The sequence below is a fragment of the Nyctibius grandis genome, chromosome 7 (assembly GCF_013368605.1).
Source record: "Nyctibius grandis isolate bNycGra1 chromosome 7, bNycGra1.pri, whole genome shotgun sequence".
Lineage (NCBI taxonomy): Eukaryota > Metazoa > Chordata > Aves > Nyctibiiformes > Nyctibiidae > Nyctibius > Nyctibius grandis.
Genome location: NC_090664.1, coordinates 15,004,969 through 15,014,120, shown reverse-complemented (window position 1 = coordinate 15,014,120; position 9,152 = coordinate 15,004,969).

The following is a 9,152-nucleotide window of genomic DNA, read 5'->3' as shown; positions in this document are numbered from 1 at the left end:
GCTCCGGCAGGGGGATTGGACTAGATGATCTTTCGAGGTCCCTTCCAATCCCTAACATTCTGTGATTCTGTGATATTACACAGAATAACGTACACAGGACACTTACAGTACACATAGCAATGTGCTACCTGGTTTAGATGAAGTGGGACATGGTTCAGATGGCATCCAAGTGTGAGAGTATTTGGCTAAGTAATGCATAATGCCAGTATTGCTCTTGGTGTCCACTATAAATACTTCAACTTCCCCTATTTCAGTCAAACTGTAGAGACGGGCTGTTACTGAAAAATATGCTAGTTTTCTCCTAAGCAAGCCGTGTTACTGCTAAAACCCAGTGATGTGGTATTTATATTATAGTGCTCTTGTCCTGCTAGTGACTATTAATCATGTTAAGTGTGTTTTACAAAAAGAAAATTATCCTAAAAAGCATTTTTAGAGCTGTTAAGTAATGTAAGAATTTGTGTTCCTTGTGAAGATAAAAAGCCTTATGCTGATTGAAATGCTGGACATGTACTGAAGCAAGGCCTGAGACATCCCAACTCGAACCTTGCAACGGCAAGATCCAATACGTAATATTCTCCCATGGATGTAGTGGGGTTGTGAAAGTGACTTTTCCTGAAAGCCTGATGAAGATTTATAGCATCACTGGTGTTATTAGAGTGACAGAAGTAGAAACTTCTCAAATTAAGTATTTTAGATGCTTTTAATTTGTCCTAATTTCTTAGAAAGGCTGGCGAAGCTGGCAAGCAATGCAGATGTGTTAAGATCTCATTCAAAGTCCGGTAAAAACCTGATACAAGCTGTAAACTGGCTGTCGCATATTCAGTTGCATGGGAAGGCTGTTCCCTGCATTAACAGTCCTGAGCTCAACTCCCCTGGCTCCTTCAGGAGTAGTAAGTCGTCGCTGTGATGATGTGCCTCGGTGATTTTACTGTCTATGAAATAGAGACCATCTTCATACGAACCTCTAGGGGTTCTTTGTAATAATATTGTATTTGGAAAAAACGGCTGTACCACTCTACATAATCTCCACTAATCGGTACATAAACCCTATTTGGCAGTTTAAACTGTATGCACAAAATATGAGATTCGGCTCTGCCTATTCCAGTAGTTAAAAGCTTTACTCTGGTGTGAACCGCTTATTTAATTGTTTTTAAGTGCAGCACGCAGGCTTGTCTTTCTGTACGCCAGATACATTTTTTCTGTTCTGTTGTATCTCTGAGCAAACAAAATCTTGGCTAAATTAAAGGATTACTTTCTGAAATGAAGCCTTGTTCTGTGAAGTTTGCATAAACTAATCTCCCCTGTTGTTTGGAGTTGATCGAATAAAAATTCTGTGTCCATTATTCTGGCATTTTCACCAAGTAATCTTGTGTCTGGAGCCAGTTTTCATCTATTATTAATATATCCTTGATGGATGGGTTTATTTTCTACCTACATATGGCAAAAATGTATCGTTTTAAGGAACTTACCCTGCTCCCTCTTTCCCCATAAACAAAAGCACTTTCATTAATCTGCTTTCAGAAGCCTGAAATGAGAAGTTTCTCTTCCTGTGCATGAGTAATTATAGGTGGGCCGTGGATTAAATAACCTACTGGAAAATCTTTTTCCCTCCATAGAGTAACTAAGGACTTTGAGAATGAGTCTTGTCTATTCGAGCCTCTGTACTATGGGAAAAGGTACAAAAGCCATTGGGAGATTGGAAAAATAAGTTGTTCATCACTGCTTGGCTATTTTTGCCCTTGGTGTTGTACTTGGCATTAGTAATGGAAGAAGGAGTCATATGATGCTACTGCTGCGTAAAATGGTTTCTTTTAATCTGAGGATTTTAGATCTCTCTTTTAAAAAAGTTCAAGTAAAATACAACATTAAAAACACCTGTTTCTTTGTCAAGTAGATGAGAGAGAGGAATAATCTTCCAAGGTTTCCAGTGTACCACATTCAGTAATTGTGATTATCAGATGCATTTTTTTTAACCTGAAAGAACATACCTGAATTTTCTAGAAACTGATTTTACTTCCTTTTCACCACCTCTTTTTCACCTGACTTTTTAGGACTGGAAGATATATGGAAGGTTTTTGGTTTTGTTTTTTTTCCTCCTCCTCCTAGACACAGTTAAGAAAATGCAGCTCCCTCACACTTCATTCGAAGTCAGCACTGCCCCCTCATTTACTGGTGTTGCTGTCCCTTATAAACACATATTCTTCTCAGTGTGCTCCCATCATGCTGCCATTGCTTGCAGGTCCAACCCCTCTGTTCTTCCCCCTCCCACCCCGCCACGCCCCCCAAGCCAAATGTCTTTGGAATAATTCCATAAATATGCTGCACATCTGTAAACTACCAGACTCTTAACAGTTACCTGTCAGGTACTAGATCATGCCGATCCTTCAGATGGGATTGTGTGTATGTAAAAATAATTAATTGCTCTGTTGATTCCTTTTCTAAGTGATGACACTACAGCATAGGGCTAAGTAAAATTTGCTTTTTGTCCTACCTCCTCAGATGATTTACACTACAAGGCAATTCTCATTAAGGAAGTCGATCAAATAACCCGGTTTATATAAAGCTCAGTCACAGCTGGTAAGGATTATGTACAGAACAAAACCCGATATTTGTTTTTATGTGTTTAGATCTCTCAAAGCCATTAAAGAGACCTAATCTATGTTCTGGATGCCCTTCCTGTAATTAATACATAATACAGAGAGCAGTGGGATGTAAAGGATGGCTCATCACCATGACAAATGTTCAGTGGCAACACGATGAGCACAAAGCGTTCCCAGTCTTCGGGGTGGAAAGTGGAACTGGCCTTGAGTACTGACAGAGGGAGTGTTTGGTAGCCAAAGCATCCAAGGAATCACAGAGTTGAGGCTCTGGATACAAGCACACCGCACCAGCAGCTCCATCCAATTCTCAGCAAGGGGTTTCCAGGTTGGGACTACTGATTGATTGCAGGGGAGGACAGTTGGAGTGGTAGGAGGGTAGAGGAGAAGGAAGGGAAGGGAAAAGAGAAAACCAGTGCTGCAGGTGTTCAGCACCATGCAAGGTAGTCCCATAGCGTGACATTTTATTTGGAAATTTGCTGGCAACCAGCGTAGCTTGAGCATCAACTACTCTCTAAGCATCAGACGTCTGCACTTGGGGTCACTGCCTCTATGCAGGTGTGTTGCAGCACTTTGGCACCTTGCTGATGAGGAACAGCTACAGCAAAGGTTTTATGGGAAAGAGAGCATTACAGAGATGGGCACATGTTAAAAATGTGGTGGTGGTGCTTCTCAGACACTCCGGAGAAGCATCACCCCACCTGAATGTTGTAGCTGTGTATGAAATGGCTACAGAGTGGTGCTGGAGGGATTCTTCTCCCCAGCCAAAATTTGGCTCTGTCTTGTTTGGTCCAGATCTGTCGTCAGCCAGTCCTCAAGCATATGTAGTGTGTATCTGTTAGAAGTATTACCATGATTTTTTTTTCTGGCTAGCTAGCTATAGTACATGTATTTTATGAAGGTGCGGCAATACAACTTCTAATGCCTTTTAAGCCAAGGGTTCAGCCATAGAAGAGAATCCTTGTCTAGTGGGTCTGAACGATAAGCCTGAGAGGATGGGAAAACACCTACCTTCTGAGCATCTATTTCTCCTTCCACTCTATTAAGCAAAGAGAAACAGATGAGTGCTTGTTTCAGGTTCGTAAGGGTGAAAACAAAGGACTATAGGTGACAATTAATTAATTAGATAAAACTATTTTTCCTGCAGATATTTTTAACTGATAATTAAAGTTTGAGGGTCTCAATTTATGGCACTTGGCAACTAAGACAAATGAATACACTTGTTTTTCTTCACTGAAGTATAAACTGCTTTCCTTGCTTGAGAAGCATCCTGTTTTCTTTAGGTTGAAGTATGTTTCGAACTTGTTTTCACCCTGAGGATTCACTTTGCCTTAATAAATTCTGTTCCTCACCAACTGCAGATGTTGAGACTGGTGTCATAGTGGCCAGGATGTTTTCTTTCCTTCATCTGTCTGTCTCCCTTTGCTTTTCAAGATTTATTTTTTTTTTTTTTAAAAACCATGCACTTCATCGTATTTTCTATGGGGGACAAATGGCCACCACTCTCACACAATTCTGCTTTCCTACTGCTTTATGGATCTGTATTATTATTTTTATTTTCTTATTATTTACTTTATGAATAGTACAGGCCTTTCCTTATGTAAGAGGACAAATGCCTGTCTCACACGACCTCATTTCTTGTTGAACAGGAGTCTGCCTTGCCATGTCATTTCATCCGGACAGGGATGAATATGAATGAGAGCTTGCTGGAAAGCAATGCAGGAGAAATGTTTTTGTCTAGCAGTTGTCATTTGCCACAAGCTACTCTGCACGACAATATGTACGAGTCAAAATTAGGTTGGAGTTTTTAACAGCGTGGGGGGAGGGACAGAAATGGCAAAGTTAAGGGGTCTGCCTTGCACCTTGCTGGGCAGGTAGCGTGGGTCTGCGCAGGAGCATGTTTGAACACTCGCATGTGTAAATTTGGGCACCCGTGCATGCACCCACCTGGAATGAATTGGGCTCACATTTTCATACGATCAGACAAATAAAGCTGTGACTGGCAGCTAAAAGTCTTGGATGTCTGTTACCTAAGGCTGAAGACACAAGCTGGCTTTCTACTTCACCTCTCTTGGTATGATGTTGGGAATGGTACAAGATGCATGCACTTGACTAGTCTGTTGATGCTCTAAATAATACTCCTTACATCCAGCAGCCCGCTGTTTTATTGTTTAGAAAGCATTAAAAAAAAGAGAGGATGTAGGTTTCCCTTGGATGAGCTGCATTAAAAATAGTACAGTGTCCTGACACTGACTCTTTGGAGTAAAGAAATGATGCTATTACAGGAGGGTCTTTTTGTGCTAGGCAGTGTGCAAACACCTCATAGCAAATAGTCCTTGTGCTCAGAGAGTTTGTGGTGTCAATAGACAAGGCATCTATTGGGAGAAGGAGCTCAGACCAAATAAACATGTGATGGCAGCAAGTACCTTGCCAGGGCCAGGGTTATTTTTTGCTTTGTTTGGGGTTTTTTTTGGTCTGTTTTGTGATGGGAGTCAGTTATATGACAAGAGGACCGAAGTGAGCTCAAGGGAGAGAAAAAAGAATAAGTGAAACTTGGAGGAGCAGCTGTGAGGCCATGGCTTCTTGGCACAAGAAGTAAATCCAGGGCCAACATGCCGAGAAGTTCAGAGAGGCCAGAGAGCAGGAGCAGAGGGAGAGGAAGGTGTTGAGGAAGGCAGTGGGCATGGCTGGAGGGACAGTGGTGACTGTCCTGGGGTGAAGAGAGGGAAGGAGACCTGGGCTGGAGATGCTCCAGATGTGCTGAGGTGGTCTGAACGTGTGGGAGCGTGAGGGCCTGGGGGCCGTGGGGGAGAGGAAGGAAGAGGGAAAGAGGAGGTGGGGTTGAGTCTTGGGTTGAAATGGAGCGGGGATAGACTGTTAGTTCTCACACTGTGCTGGTTTCAGGTGCGGTGGGGTACTTTGCCGAAGACAAGGAGCAACTTTTACATTTAAATAATCATTTACTGATCACTAAGGCTAGTGCTTAAACAAAACCCATACCAGTAAGTGAAATCCATTATGAGAGTACATCTGCATTGATTGTCATGCTAGATCTTTATCCTCTCCCAAGTGTAGGATGGCACATTATCTCCTCTTTCTTCAGACGGATGGTTAATCCATAGTCTTTTGCTGCCTCAGCACACCGATTGGTGATGAACTTGAGGCAGATGGAAAGTTGAAGTCAAGTTCTATACTTAAAGAAGCGTACATTGGTTAACTCTGTGGAGGCTTTTAATTTTCCTAAGTGAAAAAAGCTTGCCAAATGTTCAATAGAAATATTCCTGGCATCTGTACTGCAAAAAGAAGCCCAAGCAGAGGAAACTGAAACACAGTGGTCTGTGTCAAGCAGTAAGACAGGTAATGTTATCACAGCCATCCCATTGGGCTTTTAAATGTAGGTGCTATATTTCATAATCCATCTTTCGCTGTAAATGGATCAAAAAAAAAAAGTGCTGACCACAGAGCCTGCAAGCAGGATTCTGCTGAGCTGTGGGCAGATGGCTTGTACGTCTTTCTTCAGACAGAGCTTTCTGTAATTCAAGCCATCAGTAGCTGTTTAAAAGCATATAGGTGTGTATTCTTTTCTTGATGTAGTACTTCTTCTGAACACTATGATGTTGTTCTGTAGCACCTTAAGTGTGTTGGGGAAAACACTGATGAGGTGTTCTCACCACCTTAGATAGCAAGCCAAAAATTATTCTTCCTGCATTTCAGTATTGTGAAATAGTCCAGTGAATTTTTGGGTCTTTTCTTCCATTTGCATTTTTTAGTGTTAGCAATGAAATAGAGGAGAACATACTACCCCAGGAGAAGGTGTGCTGACAGTCATGGTTATTTGGCATTGTGGTGTTACGGTACTGCAGTGTGGGACGGCTTCTGCTTTTAGTTTTCTCCAAAATCTGTCAGTTGTACAGTCACATCTTTCTGCAAAATAGGCCAATAGTAATCTGTGGAGGACTTTGTTCCAGTTGTTTGTTAGAAATTTAAGTAAATAATAAGCTAAATTTTCCTTTGAGCCAGGATGTGATTTCAGGGGACTGTTACTGTAACTGAGGAGAAGTTGCCTGCGTACACTCAGGGGATGAGTTTGTTGTCAGTATCATTACTATCCTGTAGTGAACTGAGTAGCAGCGTAGAGGTGGTCTGCAGAATCTGCTGAATATTAAATACATGCAAATGTAAAATTAATAGAGGTATGCGTGTATATAGCAGTAAATCTGTTCCATAATTTATGTAGTTTTTCTCAGTATCTCGTATAAAGCTGTGAATACAGGGACTCGAACAGTAGTGTTTTTTTCCAAGCAAATAAAATTAAATTCTGTTGTACTATTAAAGTGAACTCTCAGGGATGCTCTTGAAATTGGTTAACAGCACTGTTCCTTTAAAATATTTAAAGTAAATATTACTGTGAAGAGAGTTTATAATATGAAGTTGGGAAAAATTATTATAGTCCATGTTTGTTTTTTGCATATTTTCCATCCTCAGAAAATGAGGTGATGCTTCATTAAAATTAAGTCAGATTATCTAGACATTAGGTGTAAATACTTGCAATATGTTTAAATAGCATTTTAACTTAGCAGGATATACTATTTTTGAAGAAAGACTGAGTTGCTTTGTCTCCGCCATTATGAGTTATCTGTAAATACATTTAACACTCATAAGATGTTACAGTTGCATATAATTCACTCTACTGTTTCTCAAATTGATATGAAATAATATTTATCTATTTTCAGCATACAAATATATAGAGAGAACTTAGTGCTGACTATAGTAGAATGAAAGTATTTGAGAATATTTAGGAGATATGTATGGGATGGTTTGAGACCTGCTGTTGCTCTTGCTGTAGATCTGAGAATACAGAATAGAAACAAAGCAATGGCCTAGGTTTACCAGCATTATAGATGTCATTGTAAACAAATACCACTAAAAATTGTGCCCCACAAAATAATGGCAGCTGCTGTTTTCTCTGTGATTGGGAAAGAGCTTCATTGTGATAGATAGGGATCGGATTCTGATGGACTGTGCTGTTGGTCTTGTCATTAGCATTTTTGTGTTTTTTATTGGTAAAATACGGATCAGCATTTTATAGTTAGAACAGTTACTCAGTGACAGCTTGACGTGCACTCATATTTAGTGCTATCAAAATGACACTTCTGCTTATGTAAACTTACATGCTTTTTACTTATGTCTCCCAAGATAATTGTTCGCTAAACAAGGCGAATGTAAACAGGAGGCTATTTTTTCAGAAAGTTGCTCCTTCAGCTTCCTGTCCATCCCAAAGGTCAAATCCTTTTTTTGTGAGACCAAAAACAGCTGCTGACGCAGTGGTGACAGTGAAGAATGACAATGTTATGATCTATGGTACGGTTAAGAACTTGGAGTTAAAGGTTGTAACAGAGAAACATCCTTTCAGCATGTTTCTGCAAACCGTAATAAGTGGCAGAAGAAAAATGCTTTTGAAATGGGCTGTCATTTAGAATACTTATTTCTTCATGTTTTAGCCTTTAAACACTTTATTCCTGTGGAGGTCTTTACCTGGTAGCGTTCATTTATCTTGCTCGCATTTTACAAAATACCTGAAGTATTGAATAAAGCTGTGCTGCCACTGGGTCTAAACCACTCAACAGTGTTATCTCTAGCTCTAGTCGTAATATCACTGTGCAGTGGAAAGCATTATTAGCATTCTGCAGCACAGTGAGGCTTCTAAAAGCTCACGTAAAGTGCTGACGATGGAGTAAGGGACTGAGCCCAAGCCATAGCCTCAGAAATTCCCCAGTTCCCCCTCACCCCCCCCCATCTTTCACTGTTACTGCCTAAGGAGGTTCCCAGCTGTGAACGGGTTCGGGATGGAGGCACATGTCCCTGGAAGTGCCGTGGCCGAGGTGCAACTCTATTAGATAATTTTTTTTTGGTCTAGTGGTAGGAACAGTCTTGGTGGCACCACTGTGAGGGCGGCGGCAGAAGGGGAAATCACACATCAGGAGCTCTTCTGTGATGAGGTGTTGTGGTTTAAAAAATTAACTCTATCCCAGAAAATTAACTCTGTCCCAGCCAAACCCAGTACATGAGGTCTGGCCAGAGGCTTTTGAAGCTGGCTGTGGAGCAGGTACTTGTGCTGCACGAGGTTCAGTGGCCGTACTCAAAGCCATTTTGGGTTTGCACAGGAGAGCTCTACCGATTTCCCTTCCAAGTAATCCCCTGCAAGCCTGGTGGAAGAGGTTGCGTTTATTCATAGCTGCCTGTTTGTTTGTTTATCGTGGAGCTGAGGGAAGTTTATTAGACATCAGGTTTATTTTTATTTTTAGCTGGGTGTACCGCAGTTCAGGACACTTCACTGAGCAGTTTTTGTTGTGCTTTAAAAAAGCTTTAATTACTTCTCTCCAGCTTCCCTTCCATCAGTTTTTTTTTTGTGGAATTTCAATGGTATTTCTCTGATTAGGCTATGAATTTATTTTTTTTAGTTAAAAAAGGCAAAAAGTTTCTTTAATGTATTGATTTTTGTCTTAAAAGAAAAAGAAGGTGGTGACATTTCACAGAATCACAGAATGGTTAAGG